At 39.7% G+C, this 13,055-nt stretch overlaps 1 protein-coding gene across 46 annotated transcripts in view; it reads right to left on the bottom strand.

Annotated features, from left to right (window-relative positions):
* Positions 1–13,055, bottom strand: part of DST (dystonin) — a 438,190-nt gene that overhangs the window by 219,136 nt on the left and 205,999 nt on the right. The gene's annotated exons all lie outside the window — the stretch shown is intronic.

The following is a 13,055-nucleotide window of genomic DNA, read 5'->3' as shown; positions in this document are numbered from 1 at the left end:
GTCGGGTTAGATGGCCTCTGCACAACGTAAGTCTTCTTGTGGTGGAGGGTTTTCACGACCACATGAACACTGGCACAGAGTTAACACCCAACCTATAACAGCTTCTTCCTCCACTCCACAGGCCTCATTTAAGCTTGTGATTTCAGAGCTCAAACCACAAAGATCTCCCAAAAGCTCTGTTCAGCCCGCCAAGTGGGGATGTCTCCTGCACATCCTTGGCCTCCTGTGAGGTTCGCCCCAGACAGACATAGGCTGACGCAGGCTGGGAAGATGGCTGCTCCACAGAGGGTTAGCACATTTCCATTTTCTCATCTTTTGGTGATTCTGGGCGGCGTTACTTTGCGCTGCTCTCATCAAAGGAGCCAAAGCAGCGGTCCAGAAAGAGGTAGAGACCAGAGGCCCAGCTACAGCACACGCAGGCCATCAGCCCTACATGCCTGTCAGTCTGGGGAGTAAACTCTGAAGGTTTTGTACATATGAGTCAATCTTCTTTGCAAAATGTCACGTGAATATACAGCACAAAATAAGAAAAAGACCTAAAGTAGGATCACAACTATCTGACTACATAACAAGAAAAGGCCTAATGTAAACTGGAAGCAAACCTTTGATAGTTGTCTTTCAGTCTAAAAAAGTAGTTTAAATGCCATCAAACTTTATAATCTCAGTTGACTGATATTTTGCAGTATCTTTTATTAGTGTCAAAATATTTTTGATTAATGAAGAGGAAAATTTGCTTAAGAGTTTTAGACAAATTCACTGGCTCCTATACCCAGTATTCTGGGACTTTTTGCCTAAATCACAGAACCTTTTAATATTAAATTACCCATCTATGCATCATCAACTTCAAATAATATAAGTATTAAACTTAGGCTCATATAGCTCTAAGTAACTGCTAATGTCAATAGTACATACAAAATGACCAATAAAACTGAAAGCGAGTCAAAAATTACTTTAAGCAAGTGTCACCCTCACAAACTGACATCCTATTTTGACTTCCTAATTCCCAGGGAATATCAGTTAAATCTTTAGTGACACAAGATGATTACACAACAGTAAAAGAAAGCTTAAAAAACACTTTATTCCCCCCCAAAAAAAGCATATCATAACACATTTCAGCAATCCTTATTTAGAAAGTATGTAAATATCCAAATAAGTTACAAAAGGATTATCCCCTCCACTATAACGTTTACCTTGAGACACCATTAAATGACAATCCCCTCAAGTACTCGACAATATTTCAGAGAGGAATCAATTTTCAAGGATCTTTTCAGGAACACATCTACTACTATCATATGTATGCAGATAAGTAACTTAGTGAAATTGAGCACTAATACTTAATTTTGTACTCACATATGAGAGTCCTGTAAGAATTCACTTAGTCCCATTCCAAGCTATGAGTTTAATTTATAAGGCTAAGGCCCTGCTTAAAAATAGACAGACGAGCTCAGCTTGTGAATTCTGTGCACATCAATGCATCTAAATCCAGGTACTTCTCTGTGCATCTCCAGCATAACCAGAAAGCTGCCTAATGCTCAAAGAGCCTGAACAGGGACATAAGTGATCACATTGATGTAAACAATATTATGTAGTTCCTGGTCCTCAGCCAGCTGCTTAATCTCTCAAAATAAATGACTTTATTGTGCAGCTCTGACATCCTCAGCACACAGCAGGGGCAGTGGAAGACAAGCACACGATCAGGGTGGGACCTCCCATTTCAGTAACTAACACAGAGCGCTGAGAATTCCATGCTCTCTGGTCTGCTACACCCACCCTCGCCCTGCCAGAGTCACACTTCACTCCATACCCACTTCCTACGTCACTATCACTCCAGGACGGTTAAAGATGGGGTGTGATTCTGAACACTTATTTCATAGGAAGGCAGTTTCACAACTTGCTCTGCCAGACTGAACTAAAGCTTCTGCATCAGGGCAATTTTCTAAAACCGGGTGTCACTTTTCACCATCATATTTATGCAACAATAAAGAAAAATTAAATTAGGCATGTTTAGAGAAGGAGAATAATAACATCATGCCATGCAAAACCACGTTAAGAAAAGAGAAAACATGTTATGAGGGAAGAAGAATTAGGAGACCTGCGTTTAGTTTTGCTTCTGCCACGGCGCTCATAAACTGCACCAGCTCAAATCTCTAGGCCTCAACTTTCTCATCTGCAAAATAAACCTTTGAAAACAGACGGCCTCTAGTTCAAACTAGAGAATAAAAATTCCATGATCCGAAAATAAAATTATCATCATGTTTTAAAATCAATGTGTCAACCTAAAAGACTATATGTAAAATGGAAAGCTACTCTGAAGACTTGGGGCTCAATTTCTTAAAATTTTTAGAAGAAAATACAGAAATAGACTAATTTAACTTCTGTAATGCTTGAAAAAATCCTGAGGCAATGGTTATCATGTACTCCTGCCCCTTTTTCCTGTCTCAGGTGATTACTCTGTGGGTCTACAGAAATCCTGTAGATGAAAAATGCTACATAAATATAACATTATCATCCTTACTATTCTGTGTAAAACAAATGTCACCATTATTAACAATAATAAACAAAAATACATACACGATGAGTTATCACTAGGTACCTGAACCAGTGCTAAGTGATTTATAAATACTGGCTCATTTTCCTCACCACAAAAGAATGGGATAAAAGAGAGTGTCAATTACAAATCAAAAATCAACAATCAACATTATGGGGAAGGAGTGGTAGTGGATAAACCAGGTGGAAATACCTGGCATTCTAGAAAAATATCTGATCAAGTGATCAATTTAGGGGAAAGAGAGGAAAGAATTAAATAGTTCAGGTGACACAGAAAAGCTTTATATTTTGCCCTCAGTCTGAGTCCTTCACAGATGACGACACTAACTGCCAACAGTCGGAACCTTCCAGTTTCAAGTTTTAATGAAACATTCTTTCTTCTCATTTTGGATGTTTTCTCCCTGTGGGACAAAACACTGTCAGAATACATAGTGCCAGAGGAATTGACGAGCAAAATGAAAGCACTCTGAGATACTCTGGGACTAAATTATGTAACTTGAATTACATAATAAGGACAAAGCATCATTTTCTGCATTTCATACAATTCTCCCAGAATTTTGCAGGGCTTTTTAAAATGTGTTGACGACACTGCACCTGTGGTTCACCCCAGAGGGCACTAATCTTTTGCTTAAGAAGAGTAGCCTAAGGAAGGAAAACAAAATGGCAAAAAAGGGGTATTCCAAACAAGGCACTGGTGATGATGACATAGACAATATTTCAAGTTTACTTGTGAGAGAGCATAGAGTAGACTATGCCAGTCTGTATGATCTAAATGGCTTAATGGATCAAAAATATTACTCTAAAAATTTCATTTTGTTAACTTATAATTGCTCGGTTTTACGTGGGCTAAATCAAACCCACCCTTGAAGGTAAGATCTTCATATCACTTATTTAACATTCAACACTACCTTTTTCAAAAGTCAGACTTTGTATTGGTTGATGTTAATCTAGACAAATTCCACAAAAATTTTACTTCCTATATTTAAACTTATTGCTACCACGTAGCTACAACTCGACTCAGGTCACTAAATATTTATTAAGCACCCATTATATACCAGGGTATCACTGAACTTCTAAGGGTACAAAGATGAACAATAAGAGAGTTCCGGCTCTTGAAGCCTGTAGTCTGAGGTGACAGAAACTTCGAGAGGAGCTTTAACCAAGTCTGGAATCTAAGAAGTCCTCCCAGCAAAGAAGATGGGAATGTTCCAAAGGCAGGGAGGGACAAGAACAAAGAAAAAAGGCAAGGATGCAGCTGTATGGTGAGTTTCATGGAAGAAAGCAGTCCGTGAACTCAGGGAAATGGGAAGCGGAAAGTGAGGGAGGACAGGTGGCCGGGAGACATGGTGGCTTCACGCGCCACTTTAAGAAGTTTAGACATTTCCTCAGCAAAGAGAACAAGTGCAGGCTTTTAAGCAGAATGAGGACACAGTGTCTCTGATCAACATAAAAGCCTCCTCCCCATTATTTGAGCGAACCCAAACGACAGATAAAGCCGCCAAGGTCCAATCTGTACAGAATAATGGAGGAAAGGTCCCTCAGGAAGAGGCTGATGAAGGACCTTCAATCAGCGAACCCCGGGTGAAATGCTCACATCCCAGCACAGCAGCAAGGAGCAAAACGTCAGCCACGGGAAGGAGTCACAGTCCTCTCTTAAAGAAGTCCTACATCTAAAGGATACAGTGTTCTGGAAAACAACCGGCTATCTTTAGAAAGGGACATAAATAATAAAAGAAGTCTCGTCTCAAATGAGATCATCTCACTGTCTTGTACAGGTGTACCTCGTTTTATTGCACTTTGCTTTATTGCGCTTTGCAGATAATTGCATTTTTACAAATTGAAGGTTTGTGGCAACGCTGCGTTGAGCAAGTCTATCAGCACCATTTTTCCGACAGCGTTTGCTCACTTTGCATCTCTGTCACATGTTGGTAATTCAGGCAATATTTCAAATTTTTTCAGTACAGTTGCGTGTCACTTAACGATGGGGGTACGTTCTGAGAGATGTGTCATTAGGCAATTTCGTCGTTGCGTGAACATCACAGAGTGCCCATACACAAACCTAGACGGTATAGCCTACTACACACCTATGCTGTATGGTACTGATCTTATGGGACCACCATCACAAATGCAGTCTGTCGTTGACCGAAACATAGTTATGTGGTACATAACTGTACTATGATATTTGTTACAGCGATCTCTGATCAGTGATCTTTGATGTTACCATTGTAATTGTTTTTGGGCACCACAAACCGCACCCACATTAGACGGTGAACTTAATCCATAAATATTGTCTGTGTTCTGACTGCCCTACCCACTGGTGGTTCCCCCATCTCTCTCCCTCTCCTTAGACCTCCCTATCCCCCGAGACAACAATAGTGAAACTTGGCCAGTTAATAACCCTACAATGGCTTCTAAATGTTCAAAAGACAGGAAGAGTCACACATCTCTCACTTTAAATCAAAAGCTAGAAATGATTATGGCATGTCAAAAGCCCAAATAGGCCGAAAGCAACACCTCTTGCGCCAAACAGTTAGCCAAGTTGTAAATGCAAAGGCAAAGTTCTTGAAGGAAATTAAAAGTGTTATCACAGTGAACACACAAATGACAAGAAAGCAAAACAACCTTATTGCTGATATGCAGAAAGTTTTAGTGGTCTGGACAGAAGATCAAACCAGCCACAACATTCCCTTGAGCCAAAGCCTAATCCAGAGCAAGGCCCTAACTCTCTTCAATTCTGTGAAAGCTGAGAGAGGGGAGGAAGCTGCAGAAGACAAGTTTGAAGCCAGCAGAGGTCGGTTCATGAGGTTTAAGGAGAAAAGCCGTCTCCATAACAGAAAACGGCAAAGTGATGCAGCAAGCACTGATGTAGAAGCTGCAGCAAGTTCTCCAGAAGATCTAGCTGAGATCATTACTGAAGGTGGCTACACTGAACAAGAGATTTTCAACGCAGACAAAACAGCCATATATAGGAATAAGATGCTGTCTAGGACTTTCATAGCTGGAGAGGAGAAGTCAAAAATCTAGCTTCAAAGCTTTAAAGGACAGTCTGACTCTCCTGTTGGGGGTTAATGCAGCAGGTGACTTTAAGTTGAAGCGAGTGCTCATTTACCATTCCGAAAATCCTAGGGCCCTTAAGAATTATGCTAAATCTACTCCACCTGTGCTCTGTAAATGCAACAAAGCCTGGATGACAGCACATCTGTTTACAACATTGTTTACTGAATATTGTAAGCCCACTCTTGAGACCTACTGCTCAGAAAAAAAGATCCCTTTCAAAATATTACTGCTCGTTGACAAGGCACCTGGTCACCCAAGAGCTCTGATGGAGATGTACGCCGAGATTAATTTTGTTTTCATGCATCCTAATACAACATCCATTCTGCAGCCTGTGGATCAAGGAGTAATTTCAACTTTTGAGTTCTATTATTCAATAAATACATTTCATAAGGCTATAGCTGCCATAGATAGGGATTCCTCTGACAGATCTGGGCAAAATAAATTGAAAACCTTCTGGAAAGGATTCACCATTCTAGATGCCATAAGAACATGGGAAGAGGTCAAAATATCAACATTAGCAAGAGTTTGGAAGAATATGATTCCAGCCTTCATGGATGACGTGGAAGGGTTCTAGACTTCAGTGGAGGAAATCACTGCACATGTGATAGAAATGGCAAGAAAACTAAAATTAGAAGTAGAGCCTGCAGGGGGCCAGGCCAGTGGCATAGTGGTTAAGTTCGCACACTCTGCTTAGGCAGCCCAGGGTTCGTGAGTTCGGATCCTAGGTGCAGACCTACGTATTGCTTATCAAGACATGCTATGGCAGGCATCCCACATATAAAGTAGAGGAAGATGGGCATGGATGTTAGCTCAGGGCCAATGTTCATCAGCAAAAAGAGGATTGGTGGCAGACGTTAGCTCAGGGCTAATCTTCCTCAAAAAAAAGAGAAGTGGAGCCTGAAGATGTGACTGAATTGCTGCAATCTCATGGTAAAACTTTAATGCATGAGGAGTTGCTTCTTAGGGATGAGCACAGAAAGTGGTTTCTTGAGATGGAATCTACTCCTGGTGAAGATGCTCTGAAGACTGTGAAAATGACATAAAACGATTTAGAATATTACATAAACTTAGTGGAAAAAGCAGTAGCAGGGTTTGAGAGGACTGCCTCTAATTTTGAAAGTTCTACTGTAGGTAAAATGCTGTCAAACAGCATCACATGCTACAGAGAAATCATCTGTGAAAGGAAGAGTCAACTGATACAAGAAACTTCATTTTTGTCCTATTTTTAAAAATTGCCCCAGCCACCCTAGCCCGTCAGCAGCCACCACCCTGATGAGTCAGCAGCCATCAACACTGAGGCAAGACCCTCCACCTGCAAACAGGTTATGGCTTGCTGAAGGCTCAGATGATGGTTAGCATTTTTTAGCAATAAAGTATTTTTGAATTAAGGTATGCACATTGGATTTTTTAGATATAATGCTATTGCACACTTTAATAGACTACAGATAGTATAAACATAACTTTTACATGCAGTGGGAAACCCAAGATTTGTGTAATTCGCTTTATTGCAGTGGTCTGGAACCAAACCTACAATAAACCTACAGTTGCCTGTACTAACTAGGTGAAGAGAAGGGAGATCGCTTCAGGGAAAACTATGAATTAAAATGTTCTTCAATGCAATTATTTTTTACTTCAAACAAATATACTCACGCAAAATAAGCTACCACATTCTCCTGGGAGAGCACCTGAGAAGCCCTACTTCAAAAAATAAATAAAAATGATCTATTTCAATATATTACCATATCAATTATTGATAAGTAAATTGATGCTTTTAAAATACACACAAATGCTTAAAAACAATGTGTTCTCTTAGGTACTTACCTTATCTGAACAGTTTTGTTTATTACAAATTTATTTCAGTACTATTTCTTCAAGAGTTGTGCAAGAATAAAACTACAGCTCAGATTCTCCCAAAGTGACCATGAATTCTAAGTTGGTGCAGGTAAGTATAATAGGGAAATAGCTTTATCTGATGTAATAAAAAGGAGGTCATGCTTTTTTTAGGCAATATGTTAGGTAAGCAATAGAGCCATACATAATTCATCTCCCTTACTGTTTTTTTAAACTATAAAATAAACATATTTGTCATACATCTTAAGATACTGATGAATAAAATAATGCAGACTTTTAAACAAATCACTGTTGGTCCTAGGCAGTACAAATAATCTGCCTGCTCCACATTGGACCCGATTAGTTCTTTGACAAAAAAGACTTCTCTTCTAAGCTTTCAGGTTGACAACCTACAATCAATTAAAATAACAAGCAAAAACAAAAAGTCTTCTCTAGTCTTTCACTACAAGATAGACCTATAGGTAGTCAAATAAAATAAAAGCATTTATATTACTGATCCAATCTTTAAGATTTGGGGGCATTTTAATCATAGTTTCAACCTAGGTATTTTTTTATGTTCTCTTCTGAAGTTTCATCATTCTTGTAGGAACCTTTTTAAAAGGCTATTTCAATTTTTTAAATTTTTGAAGCATGTAGCTCTTTTCTGTAGCAATTTATTTTGGATTTGGGTTTGGTTCTCTCTCTCTCCCTCTAGTTCGTCCCTTTTGTCAAAGAAGACAGACAAAAATCGATTTTTCTGTGGCTTTTCCCCTCAGCCTGCTGATCTTTATTGCTTGCAGAGCTGTACAGGTCTTGGGGCTGAGCAGTTAAAAATAATGTAACTGAAAGAGAAAAATAAATTCACAAATCAATTACTCTGCATGCTAATCTTTTCGTGTCTGCCCACTGTTTGGGGGAGTTAATTTTTATTAAAGATGTGGTCTAGACAACCTCCATACTACAATCAAACAAAGCAGCATTGGTCTATAAAGACATCCGCACTATCCATTCCACGGGGTCTTTACAAAAGGGAGTGAGGTATTTTAGGTGAGATGGAGGGATGCTTCTGTCCAGTATTCAGTCACTGAGGGCAAAACCCAGTGATGTTTGGCAGAAGGATATGGGACTCGCCTTTTAAAAGTTTTTCAAATATCCTGCTAGCTCATTACTTAGATAAATCTTTCAACCATTTACCACTTCAAAAGATCATGCTAAGTGCCATCTAACAAGAGCCGTTTTCAGTAACAGCATAAGGAAAAGAGAAGGAACCAATCACTAGCATCTTTATGCTCACCTCTTTCTCACTATGCTTACCTTCTCCCAATTTGGGCAACAAAGAGAAAGAGCTGGGAAAAGTGGGTGTTATGATCACTTAGCACTTCTAAATTTTGATACAAACATATATACGTGACCATAGCAATTTAATAACAAGACAAATGATGACAACTGAGAATACTATTATATTAGCTAAGTACTACACGAGTTCATTTGTGCCAGGTCCTAAAAAACATAACTAGACATAAGCCTGTTTAACACAGGTCGTCTACACCTACGGCACCGAAGTCCCGTCCTTTACCACCATTGTAAACAGATTCCACTGCATCTTCAAATTCTAGCTTTTACTGAAAAAGTTTTGAAACAGAATTATGCATATTTTCAATAAAAATCATGTAAAATTATTTTAAATATTTTTAAATTAGCTTTGTTTAAATCACAGCATAACAAAAATTTATGACTAGTTCAAAAAATGTCTTTTTTCTCACCAAATCCCCACTAATGACTGTCTGGTAAGGTCATACCAACTTCCTAAGTCAGGTTCGGATTAACTATTAGAAATTGGAGATGCATTCAGTTCCTATAGGAAAATAAACATAGCTCCTGGGATAGAGCAGCTTATCAGTCATCTGCCCCTTAATGCCAAGTCACCTGATCAGACTGATTTTCTTTTTCTTTTTTTTCTTTTTTCTTGAGGAAGCTTTCCCTGAGCTAACATCTACTACCAATCCTCCTCTTTTTGCTGAGGAAGACTGGTCCTTAGCTAATATCCATGTCCATCTTGCTCTCCTTTATATGTGGGATGCCTATCACAGCATGGCTTAACAAGTGGTGCCACATCCGCACCCAGGATCCGAACCAGCAAACCCCGGGCCACCAAAGCAGAAGGTGCGCACTTAACCACTGCGCCACCAGGCCAGCCCCTGATTTTCTTCCTATCTATTATTGATTAAGATAAGTTATTAAGAAAACTTAATCACTTGGCAAGAAGATGGAATAATTTTTTTTGGAGGAGGGTGGTGGAAGGGCATGGTAGGATTCCAGAAAAACTTTTAACCTTGAGAAGGCAGCGGGAGGACCCTCAGCAGCTGGTGAGTGGGGAGAGAACGGTCCAGAAAAGAGATAGGAAAGAGACAAATAAAAATTTCAGCTTTCTACTTGGCAGATCTGATTCAACTGCTGGTGTTGGCAACTGCTTACTGAATACTTCTGAGCTGAATTACCCCCTTCGGGGCTTTTGTGGAATGCGCTATAGGGTGTCAATGCGTGACCTGTTATACAGTGATTCAACAATGAAGCGGACACTTGCCCCAAATAAGAAGTGTCCTCCCTCCTTTTGGCACCATTTAAAATGCCTTTAACAACACAGCTGTTTATAGAAAAAAAAACAGCTACAATCTCAGTGCACACAAAATCAAAGCAGCAGCCAAGGCCTCAAACAGTAACTCCATCTACTTCATGGATGATGTCTGGCATGGCTCTGCCAGTCCTCAACCCAACGGTAAGCCACTAGCTGGACTGGTTATGATATGAATCAGGCTCCAGGCCGGGGAGAAAGAGAGGCCCTCAGAGAGAGGAGTGAGTACTAGACAAGTAATAACATCACCCAGGGATAAGCGGGGGGATAAGGCTCCAGAAGAGGCGGAGCTGGCAAGTGCGGATATCTTCGGGTCACTCCACTGTGGGCACTTCCTGGTGTCCCTTTCAGAGCATTATTGGCCAGGGCAAGAAACTACCAAGGGCAGGGATGACACAGCCGTTGCTGCATCTCTTTTTAACTCTCAAGGACTGGGAAATCTACGGGTCTCTCAGTACATATTTTATAGCTTTAAGACCTTTATAATATTCTTGATACTCTCTGATACTTTATATGCAAACTAATTCACTCTTCTTTAAACATAAGCCCATTTCCTCAGTTCCTTACAAATAAACAACGGAGAACAACTGGTTGCATCCTCTTCATTAAATCTTTCCCATAACCCAGGATTATGATCAAGACAACTGTCACTGGGAGATGAACACTGAAACTATTTTTAAAGACACCCCCAGATGATGAGATTCCACTGCCTCTGCTAGAATCCATGCTCACGCTTAACACCTCTTCTCTGTTAAATAAAAAGTGACCTTAAATCCAGATGAACATCCAAGGCCCCAGTACCATGATTTATATTTTCCAAAATAAAACCACTGTAATACATATCTGGGACACTGATACGTTTGGATAGAATTATAAACGCGGGTTTATTCCATTCATTATTTAATGAAAAAAATTTGACAGATGTTATATATGCTGTTATTAAAATTAATCTCTGCAACAGAATTATACCTTCTGTAGGAGGATTAAAACTTTGAAAGATGCTATCAATTTCCTCAAAGTGATTAGTCCCTAAATGACGTTACAATTTTGCCAAATTCCCAGATTCCAACCTACTCAACAGAGATCTGCGGACCACAAATGCTCAACAGCTAGTCCTCCCAGTTGTACACGATCAAAGTCAGAGTAGATGCCACATTTAGGTCTCAGACGAAAGCCTAAAACTTGAGTGGAAGTTATTTCTCTCCAGCCCCTGTTCTGAGCACCCTCTCTTTTAAATCGACCTTTCACCAAGAGCAGGCTTGAGCCAGGTACCACCTAGCAAATCAGGGGCCGCATTTCTGGAGGTGAGCTACAGGACACAGCTGTGGGTACACTCCCAGAAACACGCACCTCAGCACCCTAACAGGCGAGTTTCACTTTCAATCCCAAACGCTAAGAGAATGTGAAAGAATGTTAGCTGAACAGCTGAGGTCACATTCCCAAACCACTGCTGTCATATTCTCTGCTTGTACTCATGCTACTAATCCTTTTACCTGAAACGCTGTTCTGTTCTGACTCTTCCTCTCGCTACTGAAATCTTACTTTTCCTTTAAGGTCAGAAATGTCAGTCAGGCTGTGGCTTCCCTCTTCTGCGTTCCCATATTCCTTGGTTTATATGAGGACATCAATCATCATTTTCCTTATAGAATAGTTTTCTGTCCATGATATACATAAACAAAGCCCCTTAAAAGGACAGGGCCCTGTCTTAGGTCCTCATTGTAAATGCCTCGTCCTTTGCACAGTACCTTTCAGACAGTACATATTCAAATGTCCAATAAATAAAAGATTAGTCATCTGCACTTTGCCTGTGACCTTAGCCATGCCCTCAGCTGTGAGCCCTTGAGTGCCTGTCCAGTTACAAGGAGAAAAAGATTCATGAACTCCATCAAGCTACTTCCTAGCAAGGGATTTGTCTTTGCCCCCAGGGCCCATCATGGCATCTATGAGACTTGATACCCGGCATCATGTCCTATCACACAGTGGGAACTAAATATATGCTGCTGAATGAATGACTGACACACAGAGGTGACACATCCATTGCTGCATGCCAAACCTGCCAAAGCATTTCCCCTTCCCCAGCTAAATTGGTTTCACAAATGACTGACAGGAAGGTGTTCAGAAAAATCAAATTTCAAGACTTAATAATGAATCTTAAAATATTTTTAATAAAAATAGACATATGGATCAATGAAACAATACAAAGTCTAAAAATAGACCCACACATTTATGGACAACTGGTTTTTGACAAAAGAACAAAGGTAATTTGGTGGAGAGGGGATAGTCTTTTCAATAAATGGTGCTGGGAAACTGAATATCCAGATGCAAAGGGACTCTCATTTGAACCTTTTCCTCAAAATGGATCAAAGCTCTAAATGTAAGAGCTGAAATTTTACAAATGTTAGATGAAAATATAGGAGTAAATCTTTGTGACCTTGGATTAGGCAAAGATTTCTTATACATGACACCAAAAGCATAAGTGATAAAAGAAAACCCAATAATAAGAGGGCATATAACCCAATTTAAAAATAGGCAAAGATCTGAACAGACATGTCACCAAAGAAGATATACACATGGCCAATAAGTGCATGAAAAAGGGCTCAACATCATTAGTCATTAGAGAACTACAAAGCAAAATCACGAGATAGCATTTCATTCCCACTAGGATAGCTAAAATCAAAAAGACAGACAATAACAAGTATTAGCAAGGATTTAAAGAAAGGGAAACCCTCACACGCTGCTAGTTGAATTATAAAATGGTGCGACCACTTTGGAAAACAGATTGGCAGTCTCTTAAAATGTCAAACTAGACTGACTGCATAACCCAGAAATTCCACTCCCAGATAAATATGCAAGTGAAATCAAAACATTTGTCCCTAGAAAGACTTGTATGTTTATGTTTATAGCAGCATTGCTCATAATTGCAAAAAAAGTGGAAACAACCCAAAAATCAAGCAAGTGTGAGGTTGTCTAAACAAAATGTTATCTAGCC

This window comes from Equus asinus, chromosome 8 (assembly GCF_041296235.1).
Source record: "Equus asinus isolate D_3611 breed Donkey chromosome 8, EquAss-T2T_v2, whole genome shotgun sequence".
NCBI lineage: Eukaryota > Metazoa > Chordata > Mammalia > Perissodactyla > Equidae > Equus > Equus asinus.
Note: the sequence above shows the minus strand (reverse complement) of the source record. Positions and strands in the feature narration are given on the sequence as shown.